The 20,860-nt window shown below is 46.2% G+C and overlaps 4 non-coding genes across 4 annotated transcripts; 3 read left to right on the forward strand and 1 right to left on the reverse strand.

Moving 5' to 3' along the window:
- Positions 1-13,176: 13,176 nt before the first annotated feature.
- Positions 13,177-13,248, forward strand: trnag-ccc (transfer RNA glycine (anticodon CCC)). Its single transcript has one exon. It is a non-coding gene; the product is annotated as a tRNA-Gly (tRNA).
- Positions 13,249-14,014: 766 nt separating this feature from the next.
- On the reverse strand, positions 14,015-14,086 carry trnad-auc (transfer RNA aspartic acid (anticodon AUC)). Its single transcript has one exon. It is a non-coding gene; the product is annotated as a tRNA-Asp (tRNA).
- A 281-nt stretch (positions 14,087-14,367) lies between these two features.
- On the forward strand, positions 14,368-14,439 carry trnag-ccc (transfer RNA glycine (anticodon CCC)). The gene has a single exon. It is a non-coding gene; the product is annotated as a tRNA-Gly (tRNA).
- Positions 14,440-15,549: 1,110 nt separating this feature from the next.
- Positions 15,550-15,621, forward strand: trnag-ccc (transfer RNA glycine (anticodon CCC)). Its single transcript has one exon. It is a non-coding gene; the product is annotated as a tRNA-Gly (tRNA).
- Positions 15,622-20,860: the final 5,239 nt, after the last annotated feature.

The following is a 20,860-nucleotide window of genomic DNA, read 5'->3' on the forward strand; positions in this document are numbered from 1 at the left end:
CCCAGTCCAGCAGGTGGCGGTAATGCACCTTTTTCCTTAAGCTGCCAACCTCCATAATAACCCAAGAAGATTGTTTTTTTTTTTATTTTTAAAAACACAACTTTATTTACATTTAATTACTGAAAGCCACAGCGGTAACGACAGCTCAGTCAATAAATCAGGTCAAAAAGGATGCAAATAACATTGTCAACAACAGCGAAGGCAACAAAGTAATTCAAAAAGGATGCAAATCATAATTTTCCGTGAGCTACTCAGCACAAAAGCTCTTTGTAAGCCCACTGCTGTACAAAAACATCCAGGTTCCCGGTGAGCCTGTGGAAACAAAACTCCAGTTTTAACCTGGCCTTCACATGGAACTTCCACAGAGTTTCTGGGGCAAGGGTCGGCTCTCCCTTCAGCTTGTAAATCAAATAAAGATGGGTGCAGTAAAAAGAACATCAAACAAACCAAAAACATGAGTGAGAACACTAAAGAAACTTGTTAATCTGCTGCACTCAGTGAAAACGTGGAAGAGGGTTTCGGGCAGGTTACAGAAAGGACAGACATTGATAACACTGGGACTAAACTTAGATAAAAAGGCATTTGTCGCGATGGCGCCATGTAGAAGTCGCCACTGGAGATCCCCTGTTCTCTTTTTCAGAGGTGGTTTGTACAGGACCCTCCATTGTGGGCTCAGCCCACCCAGCCTCCCGGTCCACACACACTCTGCCCTGTCGCACAGGCCCTTCTGTTGGATGGTTTTAACACAGGACATGTACAGTGCCTTCTTATCTGCCAAGTGCAGGCTCAGCTTCACTGCACTGCAGGACGTCAGCAGAGGCCCGCTCAGCTCAGCCAACCCAGGCCTCAGGTGGATGTCGGGGTACGGGTCCCTGGGGTCAGGTTCCGCCTCTCCCCTGCCGTATGCGAGGAGAAGGCCTCTCTCCTTCTCCGTCAGCCTCGCCCTCCACAGCTCCAGGCACCTCTCCACCAGGCGGAGGGAGCGCACCCCCAGAACGGAGCCCAGAGCCCGGCTGTCCGTGAGTGCTGGACCTGCAACACTCTCCAGCTGATGCAGGCAGACGACCTTTGACCTGCAGAGCGCCCCCTGCAGACCGGGCACAGCACTGCAGCAGACGTCCAGCCTGGCACCACAGATCAAAGGCTCCTGTAACAGCCAGTGCAGAGAGTTACACTTCTCACTTCTAAGAGTGTGGAACAGCGCCCAGGACTTAAAAGCACCACGATAAAAAGGAGGCAACCCACATAACTTCAGACAATTAAAATCAGTAAAAAACAGAGCAGCATCCAGCCCCAGGTCATTAACACGCCTGAGTATGCAGCTGGCCACGTCCCTCCACACCAGATCCTCCGGTCCAGTCAAATAACGCTGAAAGAACCGGAGTCTGAAGGTGGCTGTCTTACTGGCCAGGTGGACCAGGCCCTGGCCCCCCTCGTCTCTGGATAAAAACAAAACAGACTGAGGCCCCCAATGAAACCTGTCCCAGAAAAAGGTGACCATCTTGGCCTGAATCTGGGCCAGCAGTCCAGGTGGAGGGTCCAGACAGGCCAACCGGTCCCACAATAAGGAGGCCACCAGGTTATTTAAAACCAGGACCCTCCCCCTGAAGGACATTTGCGAGCGGAGCAACCGCCACTTAGCTAGCTTGCTCTCAACCTGGTCTAAAACAGCATCTTAATTCTTTTGTACAATGTCGTTGCTCCCTAAATAAACACAGAGATATTTGAAGCCGTCCCTTGTCCAGGTCAGGCTTTGGGGGAGAACAGGGAGGCCTTCGCGCCACTCGCCAACAGCCAGGGCCTCGCTCTTCCTCCAGTTCACCCTTGCAGCAGACACAACAGAAAACTTAGCGATGATGGAGTCTAAAATACACACATCCTGTTGGTCCTCAATAAAAACAACGACATCGTCGGCGTAAGCCGATAAAACAACGCTGCTGTTAAAACCAGGTAAAAACAGGCCTCGGACAGACGAACGTATCATGTGTAAGAGGGGTTCCAGGGAGAGCGCATAGAGCATCCCAGACAGGGCACAGCCCTGCCGGACGCCTCTATGCACCCCAAAAGGAGCACACAGGCTACCGTTAACCTTCAGCACACTCTCAGTGTCACTGTACAGCACCTTGTTCTTGGCTACGAAACCAGCGCTGAACCCAAACCCTCTCCATGACCTTTCAGAGGAAGTCGTGTTCAACGTGGTCAAAAGCCTTTTCTTGATCCAGTGAGATCCATCCCGTGTTCAAGCCTAATGAACTGGAGACCTCCAAAACGTCCCGAATGAGGTAGATGTTATCTACCATAGACCTGCCGGGCACACAGTACGTCTGGTCCCGGTGGAGAGCCTGCTCCATGGCTCCTCTCAGCCTATTGGCTAAGACCTTGGACAGGAGCTTATAGTCGGTGCAGAGCAGAGAGACGGGACGCCGGTTCCTCACGTCCTGCAGGTTGCCTTTCTTAGGTAACAGAGTGATGACGGCTCTCCGGCATGATACTGGCAGTGACCCAGACATCAGGCTTTCATTAAAGACATCTAAAAGATCGTGGGCAAAGATGTCCCAGAAAGCTTTATAAAACTCAGCCGTGAGCCCGTCGATGCCCGGAGCTTTCCTCCCCTGCATGCTCTGCAGAGCTGCCTGCAGCTCCTGAGGAGCCAGAGGCCTGTCCAGCAGGGAGTTGAGCTCCTCAGACAGCTGAGGGAGGCCAGCACAGACCTCGTCCATCAGCACGTCATTTTCGTTAAAATCACTCTGATACAGTGAGGCGTAAAACCCAGCAGCCCTCTCTCTGATTGGGCCGGGCTCCGTCAGCACTTGCCCCGTCTCAGAGAGCAGGGAGTGGATCTGTCTGCTCTGCCCTTTCTTCTTCTCCAGCCCGAAGAAGTAGCTCGTTGGAGCGTCCATCTCCGTGATGTGTTGGAGCCGGGACCGGACCAGCGCACCCTGTACTTTAGTGTCCAGCAGGTTGGCCAAAGCCATCTTTTTAGACTTGAGGATTCCAATATATCCTCGATTTCCTGGGGACTCAGTTGCACACTCGAGATCCACAATATCAGTCTCCAGATCCCTGACAGATCTGGTGATGTCACGTGTGACATTGAGCGTGTGCTGTTGACATAAAAGCTTGATTTGCACTTTGCCATGGTCCCACCACTGCCTCAAGCTGACAAACTCGTTTTTCCTCTGTCTAAAATCACTCCAGAAGAAACTAAAAGCCTCCCTGAAAGATTTGGCGACAGCTAAAACCGAGTTAAAATGCCAATAGGCGCTTTTGGGTAAAATATGTTTTATAAAACCTGACATAAAACCAAAGAGTGATCAGTAAAACCAACTGGTAAAATCACACACTGTTTTAAAACACCAACTCTATGCTTAAAAACATAAAAATGATCGAGTCTAGCTGAGGAGATTCTGTTCTCACAGAGGTGGGACCATGTGTACTGTCGGCAGCCCGTGTGCATCCTTCTCCACACGTCCACCAGGCCATGGGAGGAGACCAGCTGCCCCAAGGCATGCTGGGATGCTGGATGAGGCTCTGCATGGTTTCGGTCTAAAACTTCATTAACAGTACAATTAAAATCCCCCCCCACGAATAAAAAAATCCTCCTGGCTGCAGCCATTTAAAATGTCATTCATGTTCTCAAAGAAGTGTTTTCTCTCTGCACTGTTGTTAGGAGCGTAGATGTTAATAAAAACCACCTTAAAATGCTCAAAGTGAGCTGTGACCAAGAGGCACCTCCACGCCACAACATGCTGAACATCCAGATGAGTAGGAGTGAAGCTTCTGGAGAACAGAAACCTACTCCACCACTGCGGGTGGTGTTGTGGCTCAGCACCAGCTCCCCTCCCCACTCTCTGCTCCACTCCGCCTCATTCCCAGGGTCGCTGTGAGTTTCCTGAAGAAACAACACATCAATGTGTTTCATCCTGGCCATCGCGAACACAACAGCCCTTTTTGTCACCTCTCTGGCACCGTTTAAATTAAGACTGCCAATATCAAACCCAGCCATGGGAAAGGAGAAGTGGAAAAACAGACAAGAACAGACAATGAGAAAAACAGAGAAAGAAGCAGTGAGTACATCATCATTAAAAGCCGCGTTGTTTCCTGACTTTACTCATGTGTTTCTTCAGCCTGAACAGTTCTTGGTCTGTCAGGTCTGACTCAGCTTTGTGTTTAATGGTGTAGCTGGCAGAACTGTAGAAACCCTGCAGGTCAGGGAAGTGCTGCTCCAACAGCAGACCCTTCATCCCCTTGGTCAATTGTAAAAAGGATTTCAGTTCCTCAGCAGGATACACAGGAGCAGCCTGCTGGCTGTGGGACATCACACTGCTGTCAGACACCCCCCCCTCACTGGCACTGCTGTCAGACACAGCCACTCTGCCCCCTGCAGCACCCGGCCTGTCCGCCAGTCGCCCAGCCTTGCCACCAACCACCACAGTAGTCACCTTTCTTTTCTTACTGGGCAGTTTGCTCGGAGGAGAGCCACCCACAGCCTCACAGGCCTCCATCTCCTCAGCCTCACAGCCTCCATCTCTCCAGCCTCACAGCCTCCATCTCTCCAGCCTCACAGGCCTCCATCTCTCCAGCCTCACAGGCCTCCATCTCTCCAGCCTCACAGCCTCCATCTCTGCAGCCTCACAGGCCTCCATCTCTCCAGCCTCACAGGCCTCCATCTCTCCAGCCTCACAGGGCTCCATCTCTCCAGCCTCACAGGCCTCCATCTCTGCAGCCTCACAGGCCTCCATCTCTCCAGCCTCACAGGCCTCCATCTCTCCAGCCTCACAGGCCTCCATCTCTCCAGCCTCACAGGGCTCCATCTCTCCAGCCTCACAGCCTCCATCTCTCCAGCCTCACAGGCCTCCATCTCCTCAGCCTCACAGCCTCCATCTCTCCAGCCTCACAGGCCTCCATCTCTCCAGCCTCACAGGGCTCCATTTCTCCAGCCTCACAGCCTCCATCTCTCCAGCCTCACAGCCTCCATCTCTCCAGCCTCACAGGCCTCAATTTCTTCAGCCTCACAGGCCTCCATCTCTCCAGCCTCACAGGCCTCCATCTCTCCAGCCTCACAGGCCTCCATCTCTCCAGCCTCACAGGCCTCCATCTCTCCAGCCTCACAGCCTCCATCTCTCCAGCCTCACAGCCTCCATCTCTCCAGCCTCACAGGCCTCAATTTCTTCAGCCTCACAGGCCTCCATCTCTCCAGCCTCACAGGCCTCCATCTCTCCAGCCTCACAGGCCTCCATCTCTCCAGCCTCACAGGCCTCCATCTCTCCAGCCTCACAGGGCTCCATTTCTTCAGCCTCACAGGCCTCCATCTCTCCAGCCTCACAGCCTCCATCTCTCCAGCCTCACAGCCTCCATCTCTCCAGCCTCACAGGCCTCCATCTCTCCAGCCTCACAGCCTCCATCTCTCCAGCCTCACAGGCCTCCATCTCTCCAGCCTCACAGCCTCCATCTCTCCAGCCTCACAGGCCTCCATCTCTCCAGCCTCACAGCCTCCATCTCTCCAGCCTCACAGGCCTCCATCTCTCCAGCCTCACAGCCTCCATCTCTCCAGCCTCACAGGCCTCCATCTCTCCAGCCTCACAGCCTCCATCTCTCCAGCCTCACAGGCCTCCATCTCTCCAGCCTCACAGCCTCCATCTCTCCAGCCTCACAGGCCTCCATCTCCTCAGCCCCACAGGCCTCCATCTCTCCAGCCTCACAGCCTCCATCTCTCCAGCCTCACAGCCTCCATCTCTGCAGCCTCACAGGCCTCCATCTCTCCAGCCTCACAGGGCTCCATCTCTCCAGCCTCACAGCCTCCATCTCTCCAGCCTCACAGGCCTCCATCTCTCCAGCCTCACAGGCCTCCATCTCTCCAGCCTCACAGGCCTCCATCTCTCCAGCCTCACAGGCCTCCATCTCTCCAGCCTCACAGCCTCCATCTCTCCAGCCTCACAGGCCTCCATCTCTCCAGCCTCACAGGCCTCCATCTCTCCAGCCTCACAGGCCTCCATCTCTCCAGCCTCACAGGCCTCCATCTCTCCAGCCTCACAGGCCTCCATCTCTCCAGCCTCACAGCCTCCATCTCTCCAGCCTCACAGGCCTCCATCTCTCCAGCCTCACAGCCTCCATCTCTGCAGCCTCAGAGGCCTCCATCTCTCCAGCCTCACAGGCCTCCATCTCTCCAGCCTCACAGGCCTCCATCTCTCCAGCCTCACAGGGCTCCATCTCTCCAGCCTCACAGGCCTCCATCTCTCCAGCCTCACAGGGCTCCATCTCTCCAGCCTCACAGGCCTCCATCTCTCCAGCCTGCTCTGCCAGCAGCGACCGCCGCCCACGACCCCGCGGGAGCCACCACCGACCCCGCGGCCGCCACCCGCGGCCCCGCAGCCGGCTCAGCGGCGGTAATGGCCGCCGCCCGCCGCTCTGCGGGTGCAGCCGGCTCAGCGGCGGCCGCCGCCGGGGCAACGCGGCCAGGACAGGCTTTAATTAAATGTCCCTCCTCACCACAACCAAAGCACTTCACAGTGGACGATGTTGCAAACAAAATATATTCAAACTCATCCACACGAACACGGAAGCGGTAGTCAAGATCCTCATTCCGGTTGTTGAGGATGGGAGCAGGTCGTTTAGGCCATTGGCGTTTAGGCCGCAGTCGTTTAGGCCAGGCTACCTGAGCAGCTGAAATCTTTATTGTTTTATTGTACATTCGTTATAAGATATAAGTTAGCTCTACTGGTCTGTCTGGGTAGCCTACACATCTATGGTAAATTATTTAATAACCAACTTTAGTGTGGAAACGTTTTTTTTATTTAATAAATGGTGATTTATAAATTCATAAAATTCTGGAAATAATCATCCGCATTGCCACATTCATTGGACAATAATGCTGTAATTATTTAGAAGCCCGTTAGATTCGCGCGGTTTGTGAGAATTAAAATAGTGATTTATAAGATAAGCATCGAATTGTCATCAAAAGGGTGACTGATCTGAAACACCACATTCGTTGGACAATAATTATTAATACCTAATAATTTGTTATTCAGAAGCCAGTTTGATTCGTGGTTTGTGAGAATATTTTTGGAATCCTGATCACATAATTTCCGCAGTAGCTGGGGCGTGTACAATTGCTTCCCTGGTTTATCTATTTTTAGAGAGAGCGTGCGAAAATGTACAGATGGCTGGTTGGCATGTGTGTCATTGATCTGCGCGGATAGTAATCGCTCTGCATACAGAGCTGCAAGTGGCTTTGATGGGTTAACATTCCATACCCTCGCCTCGTTCACAGCTGGCACATTTAATTGGTCTACGCCAGCACTAATCGCCCGGCATACCAACACCTACCTAGAGTGGTTTCGATGGCTTGGATGGCTAGACTATATATGAACACATGTTCACTAAATATTGGCCATGTTTTTTTTGCAGTTATTCATAGGATATAAACATTAAACATTAAAACACACACAAGCGCACGAAAGATGCTTAAGAGAACTGCGAGTTGCTTGGAAATTGGAAGAGGAGATGCAAAACTGCCAACAAACGTTGTGTGAAAATAAACCACATGCACACATTTGTTGGACAATAATGCTGTAGCCTAATCATTTAGAAGCCCGTTTATAAATCACCATTTATTAAATAAAAACAACGTTTCCACACTAAAGTTGGTTATTAAATAATTTACCATAGATATGTAGGCTACCCAGAGAGACCAGTAGAGCTGACTTATATCTTATAATAACAAATGTACAATAATAAAGATTTCAGCTGCTCAGGTAAACAACTGCAGGGGGGCCTAAACGACTGCTCCCTGTGGCCTAAACGACTACTTAAAAATTCTGCTACCCTAATGGGGAGTTGTAAGTCTGGTTGTTGGAGGATATATTTCTTAGTTATTATAGATTTAAGTTGTTGGTATTCTAGAAATGTATTGCTTCCTAACCCATGTTGTGATATGAGCGCATCGAATGAAATAAAATTTCCATTTTGGACAATATGTTCCAGATGTTTTATTCCTTTGTTCTTCCATGGAGTAAAGTTTAGCATTTTTTTGTTTTGTAGGATGTCAGGATTGTTCCAGAGGGAACAAAGTCCTCACACGGGAGAAGTGAGGACTTTGTAATTTTAAGAAATTCCCACCAGGCTATCAGAGAGGTGCTGATGTTAATGCTTTTGAAGCATTTGTGATGTTTTACATTTGGACTAATAAGTGGCAGGTCAGAGATTTCCATATTATCACATAAAGCTTGTTCTATATTTATCCATGGTTCATCTAGTGGGCTAGATTTAAACCATTTTGATATATATTGTAACCTATTGGCTAAGAAATAGTGCTGAAAATGAGGTAAATCTAATCCACCACTGTCCTTGGTCTTCTGTAGAGTTTTTAAACTAATACGTGGTGGTTTGTTTTTCCACAAAAATTTGGAGATGAATGAATCTAGTGACTTAAACCAAGTAGCGGGTGGTTTTATGGGGATCATTGAAAACAAATAGTTAACTTTTCGTAATACCATCATTTTAATGGTAGCGACTCTCCCCATAAGTGATATGGGTAATGACTTCCAACGAGTGAGATCATCCTCTACTGTCTTAAAGAGTTGAACACAATTTAGCTTTGTTGGCTCTGACAGCCTGGAGGAAATGTTTATGCCTAAGTATCTAATATTTCCTGAGTGTAAAGTGATAGCTGGTATATTCTTGAAACTACAGTTGATGGGCAGAACGGTGGTCTTAGACCAGTTGATAGAGTAGTCAGAAAGTGCTGAGAATTTATTTTTGAGTGTGATCTTGTGAGTGAGAGATGTCTCTGAGTTCTGAAGGAAAAGTAATACATCATCAGCATAAAGACTTATTTTATGTTCAATATTTTTGGGATGGATGCCTTTAATATTTCCATCTTGTCTGATAGCGGCTGCTAAAGGTTCGATGAAGATTGCAAAAAGTGAGGGTGAAAGTGGGCAACCCTGTCTGGTACCTCTCTGACTGAAGGGTTAGGGTTAGGGTTAGGCTCAGACTGAAGCTTGGAGAAATTTGATCATTTGTCCTGAGACATGCATTTGGGGAGCTATATAGTATCCTTATCCAGTTAATGAAGTACGCCCCAAAACCGATATTGTTTACTGCTGTAAATAAAAATTTCCAGTTAACTTTATCAAATGCTTTTTCAGCATCTAAAGAGACGATTGTCGACGATTCCAAGTTGCTGATGGTAGAATAATCTATGAGATTATTAGTCTGCGTCTGTTAGTGGATGAGTGTCTACCCTTTATAAAACCTGTCTGGTCAGGATGTATTATAAGGGGAGTTATTTTTTCTATTCTTTCGGCGAGAGCTTTGCAGATTATTTTGAGGTCTACATTTATTAGTGATATTGGGCGGTAGCTGGATGGAAGTACAGGGTCTTTTCCTTGTTTCTGTAGAAGGATAATGTTAGCAGAGTTCATGTTAGGGGATAATCTGCCATTCTCCTTGACTTTTTTGTCTGACCATTTTGTGAAATGTAGGTTCCAAAACAGTCCAAAATTCTTTGTAGAACTCAGCTGGAAAACCATCTGGTCCTGGGGCTTTGTTACTAGGCATATGTTGAAGGGCTTCATTGAGTTATCCTGTTGAGAGGGGTGAATCCAGAGCCGTGGCCTGTTCGCGTTGATGTTACTAAGAAACTGATCTATGTTTCTGTCTGGTGGATCATTTTGTGATGAATATAAGGCTTTATAGAAGTCCCTAAAAGCATTGTTGATTACATCAGGGTCATGGGTAATATTTCCTTCCGAATCCCTAACCGAAGAGATTGTTGTTTTCTCTTTGTTTATCTTTAATTGATTTGCTTGGAACCTTCCAGATTTATTGCCATGCTCAAAATTCTCCAAGCAAAGTCTTTGTATCAGGAACTGTGTTTGTTTATCAATAATTTCATTTAGTTCAAGATTAGCTTTCCTTAATTCATTCAGTATGTGTTCCTCTTTGGAGGCACTGTAGACAACTTCTAATGATTTAATCCTGAGTTCTAAATCTGATATTCTTGAACTTTCCCTCTTTTTCTTATTTGATGAAAAAGAGATTATTTTGCCTCTCATAACTGCTTTTCCCGCTTCCCAGAGAACACAAGCTGACACTCCTGGCAGCTCATTATTTTCCAGATATATAGACCATTCCCTTTTGAAATAATCAATAAAATCAGGGTCTTTAAGTAATGATGTATTAAATCTCCAATTTCTAACTGGTGGTGTAACTCTGTTATTCTTCAGTGTGATAGAAACTGGAGCGTGATCACTGATGGTGATGGGGTGGATTTTGGCGTCTGAAATATTACTCATCAGAGAACTGCTAACTAAGAAATAATCTATTCTTGAATATGAGTGGTGTACTGCTGAGAAGAAGGTGTACTCTCTGAGAGTGGGGTGGTGGGATCGCCAAGCATCACAAAGACCAAAATCATTCATATATTGTTTAACAACATTTGTGGACTGCCAGTTCCCCTGACTTCCTGTAGTACTGCACCTGTCCACTGAGTCAGATACCATGTTAAAGTCCCCTCCTATGATGAGTGTGTTAACTGAGTGATCAGAGAGTGAAGTGAAAAAGGAGTGAAAAAACGAGGGGTCATCAAAATTTGGGCCATATTTATTAGCAATGCATAAATATTTTGGATCAATAAGGTAACAATTATAAATCTGCCTTCTGGATCAATAACTGGATGCTTGTTAAGAGCATCCCTTGCATGTGTGTGCATTTATGCTTGCAGGCGACTGATTGTGCTTCTGCTCTGAGTGCTTGTGCGCTGTCAGTGCTGTGTAAGCGTGGCGTTTGATTACGTGTGCTACTCAAATCTCCTTCTGTGCCGTGCATGTTAACATTAATATGACATACTGAAGTGGAAACGCAGCAGGTTGGGGAAGAGAGAAAGAAGAGAAAAACAGTGCAAAAGAGTAGAAGTGTGAGATAAAAAAAAAACCCAAATAGACGCAACAACCATAACCACAACCACAAGAGCAACAACCACAGCAACAACAACAGCAGCAGCAACAAGAACAACAACAACAAAAAAGAATATGGAGGTGATGGGGGGTGAAATGTTCACAGCCATAAAGCAGTGACCTACCTTTGTGCGGCTATGTGTATTATGCATACTAGTGTTACCTATGCATAGTCCTAAGTTTTATCTCAAGCCAGTATGGATAAGTGTTCGTGTTTACTGTTCAGTGTGGTTACCTGACAAGATGTTATATCGGCGGAGAAAATAGTATACTTAATAAAGCCAGGGGGTGATGTTTGGGTCTCTGAAGAGTTGACCGTTCACATAGAGTTTATCCACGGCGATGACAGCTCGGGAGTTTTCTTCGATGAACTTCTTCCTGAGCGGGAACAGACGTCTGCGACGATCCAGGATCTCCTTCGGGAACTGATCGTTGACGCTAAAGTCCGTTCCGCCCAGCTCTCACCAGGTCCTCGGCTCTTCACCAGTTCCTTCTGCTTGAAGTGTTCGAATTTGGCGACGATCGGCCTGGGTCGCTGGTGGTCTAGTCTCCTCCCTCCGAGGCAATGAACCCGGTGGAAGGTGATTGTGTCCACGGCTTCTTTCGGGAGATTCAGCTGTTTGTGAAGGAAGATTTTGATGGTGGTCTCCGGGTTCTCCTCCTCAAGTTCCGGAAGCCCGGCAAAAACCAGGTTGTCTCTCATGCTACGGGCCTGAATGTCGAGAAGGGACTCCTTTATTTGTTTATTTTCCTTGTTGAGGTTTGTCATCCCCTCGGAAAGTTGCTTTACCGAGTCTTTCAATGTTTTGTTTTCTTCGGCTAGCATCACTGATTCTGGCTAAACTCCAGGGATTCTCGCAGGGACTGGAATTCCTTGTGGAGGATCTCCACCAGAGCAAGCCTGGCATCAAAGCTCGCCAATCGCTCATTTATGGAGTCTAGGATGGCCACAAACTCCTTCTGTGGCGAGGTGGCAGCTGTCGGGGACTCGGCTTCGCGGCTGCGTTTGGTCGCTTGCGTTGTTTTCCCCATGACGACACGTTGAAAACACTCCTCTACAAACTCCTGAAGTGACTCGATCGTCTCTTCCAGGGTGAACGATATGTTGAGCAGTCCATGTAGAGGTTTCAGACCTAAATTTTTAGGTTTTGGGTGTCGTTATCTGGCGTTTGTTGTGGATATTAGCGCTGTTTTTAGAGCTAGATGGAGGACGCCATGTTGGATTCCGCACTGGGCTCGCGAGAGTTCACAGCATCACACGCGATCTCACCTACCATCATGTGCATTCTAAGTTCCTCCTCTACAAAGCAAGTGGTGAAGATTAAATTCCACAGTGCCGTACGACACAAAAAACGGGCCTCCCTCAAACTCAATCCAAGACGGACGGACGGAGGACGGCCAGCACCTGTCAGATCACCAAATGCTCCAAGTCCGCGGACAAAAACATTTTGTCCGACAATAGACCATGAAATTTCTCTTTTTCCGTATCATTCGTGGATGCCCATGTCATTTAATGACAAATGGCATTTCTCTTTGCTGCTCAAAATGTTATTAAGCACCGTGTTACACATCAAAGTATCAGAAAAACTTGATCATTCTTTTAGTTTTTAAAAGCCACAACGGTCCTAGAGCTGCTGGAAAGAGTTAAGCGAGCTCTTCTCTAAAGAGAAGTAGTAAATCTGCTGGCTGTAAAGTGTTATTTCAAATCAAGTGGTGCGCATAGGATGACTTCTTACAAACCAAGGTCCTATTGAATTTGTGACAGGGCTCAATTAAATTGACATTCTGGTTGGATCTCATTAGATAACAACAGCAGAAATGTCTTAGGTTTACGCTACACACAGTGCCAAAACCTGATTCCCTCATTCCCTGACCGGGAATCGAACCCAGGCCCCGGCGGTGAGAGCGCCTAATCCTAGCCACTAGACCATCAGTTACCCGAAAGCATTGCACGCGGTACAGGTTACAACACTGTGGTGAACTCTTCCTAACTGGCAAATTATTTGGCATAGTGCATTGTACTGAAGTTGTGAACATTTTAGCCTTAGATGAAAGCAATTGTGCGTATCTGGAGAATGAATCCAAGCAAACACAACTTTCACGCTTTAGACTTCACTCTTATTTCAGGGAGAAATAGAAAGATTCCTGAGTAAGAGTGAGTGTGTCATAGCCCTGCAAGAAAAACAGTTGATAGATGAGTAAATCAGGGTCTGTCAGGGCATTGGTGGTATAGTGGAGAGAATAGCTGCTTCCCAAGCAGTTGACCCGGGTTCGATTCCCGGCCAATGCATTCTCCGCTCCTTGTATAATTAGCTTTCAAATGTACCTTGCTATCTGTACCTCTGCTCAGACAATGGGTGGCTTGTTGGGCAAACACAGTCTCAAGCTTAAAGCACTCTAGCAATTCTTCAACCAAGGAAGCATGTTTTTCTATGACTCTTCAGTTAAAGTGATGCTCTGTTATCTCATGTGCATTCTAAGTTCCTCCTCTACAAAGCAAGTCGGGAAGATTAGATTCCACAGTGTCGTACGACACAAAAAACTGTCCTCCCTTAAACTCAGTCCAAGACGGACGGACGGATGGACGGCCAGCACCTGCCAGATCACCAAATGCTCCAAGTCCGCGGACAAAAACATTTTGTCCGACAATAGACCATGAAATTTCTCTTTTTCCGTATCATTGGTGGATGCCCATGTCATTTAATGACAAATGGCATTTCTCTTTGCTGCTCAAGATGTTATTTTAGCACCGTGTTCCACATCAAAGTATTAGAAAAACTTTATCATTCTTTTAGTTTTTAAAAGCCACAATGGTCCTAGAGCTGCTGGAAAGAGTTAAGCGAGCCCTTCTCTAAAGAGAAGTAGTAAATCTGCTGGCTGTAAAGTGTTATTTCAAATCAAGTGGTGCGCATAGGATGACTTCTTACAAACCAAGGTCCTATTGAATTTGTGACAGGGCTCAATTAAATTGACATTCTAGTTGGATCTCATTGGATAACAACAGCAGAAATGTCTTTGGTTTACGCTACACACAGTGCCAAAACCTGGTTCCCTCATTCCCTGACCGGGAATCGAACCCAGGCCGCGGCAGTGATAGCGCCGAATCCTAGCCACCAGACCATCAGGGACCCAAAAGCAGTGCACACGGTACAGGTTGCAAGACTGTGGTAAACTCTTCCTAACTGGCAAATTAATTGGCATAGTGCATTGTACTGAAGTTGTGAACATTTTAGCCTTAGATGAAAGCAATTGTGCACATCTGGAGAATGAATCCAAGCAAGCACAACTTTCACGCTTTAGACTTCTCTCTTATTTCAGGGAGAAATAGAAAGATTCCTGAGTAAGAGTGAGTGTGTCATAGCCCTGCAAGAAAAACAGTTGATAGATGACTAACTAAGGGTCTTTCAGGGCATTGGTGGTATAGTGGAGAAAATAGCTGCTTCCCAAGCAGTTGACCTGGGTTCGATTCCCGGCCAATGCATTCTCCGCTCCTTGTATAATTTGCTTTCAAATGTACCTTGCTATCTCTACCTCTGTTCAGACAATGGGTGGCTTGTTGGGGAAACACATTCTCAAGCTTAATGCACTCTAGCTACTCTTCAACCAAGGAAGCATGTTTTGCTATGACTCTTCAGTTAAAGTGATGGTCTGTTATCTCATGTGCATTCTAAGTTCCTCCTCTACAAAGCAAGTGGGGAAGATTAGATTCCACAGTGCCGTACGACACAAAAAACGGGCCTCCCTCAAACTCAATACAAGACGGATGGACGGCCAGCACCTGCCAGATCGCCAAATGCTCCAAGTCCGCGGACAAAAACATTTCGTCCGACAATAGACCATGAAATTTCTCTTTTTCCGTATCATTCGTGGATGCCCATGTCATTTAATGACAAATAGCATTTGTCTTTGCTGCTCAAAATGTTATTAAGCACCGTGTTACACATCAAAGTATCAGAAAAACTTGATCATTCTTTTAGTTTTTAAAAGCCACAACGGTCCTAGAGCTGCTGAAAAGAGTTAAGCGAGCCCTTCTCTAAAGAGAAGTAGTAAATGTACTGGCTGTAAAGTGTTATTTCAAATCAAGTGGTGCGCATAGGATGACTTCTTACAAACCAAGGTCCTATTGAATTTGTGACAGGGCTCAATTAAATTGACATTCTAGATGGATATCATTCGATAACAACAGCATAACTGTCTTAAGTTTACGCTACACACAGTGCCAAAACCTGATTCCCTCATTCCCAGAGCGGGAATCGAACCCAGGCCGCAGCGGTGAGAGCGCCGAATCCTAGCCACTAGACCATCAGGGACCCAAAAGCAGTGCACACGGTACAGGTTGCAACACTGTGGTGAACTCTTCCTAACTGGCAAATTATTTGGCACAGTGCATTGTACTGAAGTTGTGGACATTTTAGCCTTAGATGAAAGCAATTGTGCACATCTGGAGAATGAATCCAAGCAAGCACAAGTTTCACGCTTTAGACTTCTCTCTTATTTCAGGGAGAAATAGAAAGATTCCTGAGTAAGAGTGAGTGTGTCATAGCCCTGCAAGAAAAACAGTTGATAAATGACTAATTTAGGGTCTGTCAGGGCATTGGTGGTATAGTGGAGAGAATAGCTGCTTCCCAAGCAGTTGACCCGGGTTCGATTCCCGGCCAATGCATTCTCTGCTCCTTGAATAATCAGCTTTCAAATGTACCTTGCTATCTCTACCTCTGTTCAGACAATGGGTGGCTTGTTGGGGAAACACATTCTCAAGCTTAATGCACTCTAGCAACTCTTCAACCAAGGAAGCATGTTTTGCTATGACTCTTCAGTTAAAGGTAGGGTAGGAGATCCTGGATTTTGAGTCCAGCGAAGCTGCATTTTGAAAAAACACAGGTAAAAAGTCCCAACCCTTTTCTTCACTTTCCCCCCGAAGGCCCACCTCTAGAGTACATGAACGCGCACGAGCACGAAGGTGCACGAGCGCTGTTCTGACAGCAAGCATCGATCGTTGCCGTATTTAGTATTTAGTATTTAGTTTATGTTAACTATACGTTTAATAATGCTAGGTGCTAACCAAGCTGGCTCTAGTTTAGCTTCCTGCCAAGCTTCATTCACGGAGCAGGGTACACGCACAGGGGGAAGGAGGGGGGGGAGGAGCAGATTGCAGTTTGAGAGACGGCATCAGTATCCAATCTTTGTGAACGGTCCGTTCACAATGATTGGATACTGTTTTTCCTAGATTGTACGTTTTAGAGGACACTAAAACGTTTCATATTTGTGTCAAAACTTTTAATTAATTGGTTGCAATGGGGGTGTGAAGAGTATTTCAAGCAATATGTAAAAAAATGTTCCAGAAAAAGATCCCCTACCCCGCCTTTAAAGTGATGGTCTGTTATCTCATGTGCATTCTAAGTTCCTCCTCTACAAAGCAAGTGGGGAAGATTAGATTCCACAGTGCCGTACGACACAAAAAAAGGGCCTCCCTCAAACTCAATACAAGATGGACGGACGGATGGTAGGCCAGCACCTGCCAGATGGCCAAATGCTCCAATTCCACGGACAAAAACATTTCGTCCGACAATACACTTACATTACATACATACATTAAAGCACTGCTGCTCAATTTCAGCCATTTTCACAGTCATGATGGATGACAGAGTTCCATTCAGAGCCAACTTATTCCTGGTCTTAGTTTCATTGAGCCCCACCATGGAAAAAACCCTCTCTGCATCAGCATTTCAGGGCGGCAGAACTAATACCATTTGGCAATTGTAGATATCCTTGGGAATCTGCTAACACCTTTGAAAAAAATTAACCACGGAAGCCTAATTACACTCCTACATATTTTTCATTTTTCATTAAGTTGCTCATGTCAAAGGGTGTGTGCTGAATATTTAGGCCTACTACTCCAACGAACACTTTAATCGGCAGGTCTGTTACAAAGAGTAGGAAAACTATGGTAACTAATAAAAGATTAAAATAAATGAAGATATGACCTGCTGATGATTCTGACGGTTCTCTTCCACCTCCAGCTCGTTTACAACTTCTGGACGCATTCAGAGCATAATAGTTGCATTCATGGAACGCGTGCTTGCAGCTGAAAGTTATTTCAGACCTCACCCGGCAACAAGAAATTCTGTTTTCTGATTGGCTGAGAAATTCCATTTTGTGATTTGCCGATGGGTTGCCAAATCAAGACAGCTGTACCAGAGCTATAGTTCTGAGCTGTACAAGCGTACAGTAACCTGCCATTGATTCGTTTATAGTATAGGCCATTAGAATTTCTGTGCGACAAAGTTGATCATTTCTCAGCGTGAGAAATGGCATGTGTGGCGTGTGAGCGTGTGAACTTGTTGAAATGCGTGTGTCTCACGCTCATTGCGTGAGACTTGAGAGCCCTGATAAAGTATTTTTATGAGCCCTGGATAGAAGCATTTTTGAACAGGGAAACGTAACATCCTGTATTAATGTTAAGACCTTTATTTTATAAGCAAGACAGGAAGTGGTTCTCTGGTTGACCTGGAAGTGAAGGTGAGGATTAAAGCTTAAAGGAGCCAGCCAACGTTGAACGCCACGTGTGGTTCTTTTGTTTTCTTCAGTAAATGAAGTCAAGACGACCCTCTGTTACATTTTTAACTTTTTTATTAATTCATCTATAAAATACACGGCTTACATCATCTTATATACATTTTAAAGGAGCATTTTTACTTTTTATAATATTAAGGGGCTTTGGTAAAGGAAAGAAAATCTTTATGAAATACAAAAAAATCTGGATTTTACCTTCATATATTTACATTTATGTATGAAATATTTTCTGAATAATACTATGTTATTGACCAGAAAGTCCCATTCACTATTAACCATCATAACACCATAAATAATGTCTTTTAGGGAGAAGGGTTGGAGACGGATCCCCGTGTGCAGCCAGTCATGTACATCAATCCAGAATGTTGAAAACATACAATGAAAAAACAAGTGATCAGAAGTTTCATCCTCTCCACAAAACACACATCCATCCCATTCACAACCAAATCTCCGTCTCAGTAGCTCTCCGGATGGATATACACCATTTAGGATTTTAAAGTGAATTTCTTTTACTTTGGGATTAATGGGGAATTTTAAATATTTAGAACGCAACGAATATATGTCTTCTTTGGAGAAACTTTGTTTAATGGAGTTACGAAATGACAATAAAGGGTGCGTGACGTCATCAAATATCTTTCTAATTGTTTTTATTAGGAATCTTAATAGTCTTAAAATGACAATTTCCAACAAGAAGAAGTGAAACATTAGGAGTGATGTCAGTGGAATTGGAAACAATCCCTTGAATTAAATGTAAAGTAGGTTTAGGGATGGCTTTTATTATGGATACAAAGAAGTTTCGATTGATGATCAGATTATATTTGAGGCAAAAATGTTCATATGTCTACGTGACTTCCGCATTCCTTTCTTTCTTTGGAAGTCTGTGGGGGTGTCGCTGTCCAAGATGGCGGCCCCACGGCTCGTCAGCGCCAATAGACAGTAGCGGTACTATATAAGTAAGCCTATTATGAATATTAAAATACGCTGAATCAAGTGTCCCGTATCATGCCTACATATGACGTTTTCAGGAAAAAAAATCCGGTGAAAATCAGTTTAAAATTCAGCGAGTTATGATTGATTAAATGCGCTGACACTTCATTGCGCCAGCCAGCCAGATTACACTGAGTGGAGCTGATGACCGGTCCAAGATGGCGGCCCCACGGCTCGTCTGCGCCAATAGACAGTAGCGGTCGATGCGGCTTCTATTCTTTACATGTCTATGTGTCTTTGCTATCTGCACTGCTCTTCATTCTGTACACCGATGAGTGCAGATCAACACACTCGGAGTTCTTTCACTATCAGGAAAGAACTCCAGGCAAGGACGCAGCAACACATTTTCACCAGGGGGTGCTGGGGGGGGGATTAATTTTTTTTAGATGCAATTTCCTGCATTCTAATCAATTTTAGGGTGAGTATTCCTAGGCTATCTGACTTACTCTCGCATGTTTTATGTAGCCTAAACAAGGAGGCTAGATTTTACCATTTTTTTATTTTAAATCTCACGTTGAAATGATCAAGTTCTTCTTGCGGAAGGGAAACGCGCACCTGATGTGGAGACGAGGACGCGCACAAGAGCAAATCGCGCTGCCCCAACACTCAGCCAGAGCGCGAAACTGTGCCAGAGCGCGAAACTGTACCAGAGAGCGTAGCTGTCCATGGTACCAAACATCTAAACTATATTAGGTCGTACAGGTGGCAAAAACAAGATAACCATAACCTTAACAAGATTAAGCATATGTATCAACAAGGCTATAAGCTTATATTTAATGAGACACACACGTGTATTCAATCATAAGTGCATTTATTTTTTTTAGACAAAAATTGATTCCACTAGCGTTTGTGCTCTCTCGCTCTCCTGGGCACACAGCGGAAGCAGCCGCGCTGATTCTCCTCAGACTTGCGCTCATTCAATGAACTACAGCAAAGTAATAATGAAAAAAGAAATACACAGGACCAATTAGGCATGCATTAGTCTGCTGCTATTCTGAAATAGTAGCCTGATAACATAAAGGCAACTAGAAAAATAATTAATCAAGCAGCAAAACTACACAACTTGCTGAGAACAATTTAACCAAAGCGAACTTAATTAAAAACGTTGCTTACCAGATGGAATAACTCCAAAGGTTGCCTTGCGCTCTGGTGTGGCACTGATGAACTCCCTCATAAGGGCGTGGATGTCCACTGTATCATAGATATCTTGGTGCAGTGGAGTAGGGCTAGGTGGGTCAATCTCCGCTGAGTGACGGTGTTGCGAAGCCAGGTCTTCAGCCTGCGAAGTGCCGAGAATGACCTCTCGGATGAGGCCACAGAAACAGGGAGAGACAGGCAGAGATGGAGGAGTGCTTCCGCATCTTTGAAGAGTGATCGGGTTTGGACGTGTAGGCTGGACATGTACATTGCAAGGTGGTTGAGACTTTGAAAGTGTTGCTGTTTGGTTAGCCCTCCCAGCATCTGTAACTGCAGCTCAAGAGCAGGCACCTTGATGTTTTCTGGCAACTTCAGGGTCTTCAGGGCGTCTGTGTCAACCGATCCTTTGGCTGCATTGAGCAGCACGGACTCCCTCAGAGCAGCTGTTGCCATCCCACTCTGATTAAACCGCCGGTCAAGTTCACAGCTCACAAGGTCTACCGCTTCAAAAAACTCTCTCTTCCAAGCTGGTACTCCTTTAGACGGGACGATGTCCTCAGCCTGGTCTGTGTCGCGGAACCTTGATGGCGTTTTTACAAGGCGGGCCGGGTCCGGCATCTTGAGGCCATGTGCAGCTGCTGATGCGGTTGTTTTTCTCAGCATTTCATCCACTGCATCTTCGGTGCGCAAGGCTCGCACACGTTCCTCGAGGGTCCGTACGCACTCTAGCACTGCAGCGACGGTGGAATGTTCTGCTTGGAGCACTTTGGCCACAGCTTCACAGGGAGTGAACAGCGACTCTGAGCAGATCAGTCCGAACATGGTTTTCCCTTTTTGAGCTTGTTTGAGAATTCCACCGATCTTAGATCTCGTGTCCCCTCGAATGCTGCGGTCTTGCTGGAGTGTTTGGAGTGTTTGGAGTGTTTGGAGAACTGCGCCAAACGAGCGTGTCACTCTGGATATGGCAGTGGCTCTGACGCTCCATCTTGTGGGACACAAACCAAGGAGGCGGCATCTTTCTTCTTCCTCACCGAAAGACAACTCGAATATGGTCTTTCGCTTAGCGGATTCTCTTATCAGCGGTACCTCTCGTGCAACCTCTTGTAGCACCAGGTCAAGGGAGTGGTTGGCACAATGCACAAACAATGATCCTGGACATTCCTTCCCGAGTCTCGCCTGAACCCCCGAAAACTTCCCGGCCATGT

Source organism: Odontesthes bonariensis, chromosome 8 (assembly GCF_027942865.1).
Source record: "Odontesthes bonariensis isolate fOdoBon6 chromosome 8, fOdoBon6.hap1, whole genome shotgun sequence".
NCBI classification, from domain to species: Eukaryota; Metazoa; Chordata; class Actinopteri; order Atheriniformes; family Atherinopsidae; genus Odontesthes; species Odontesthes bonariensis.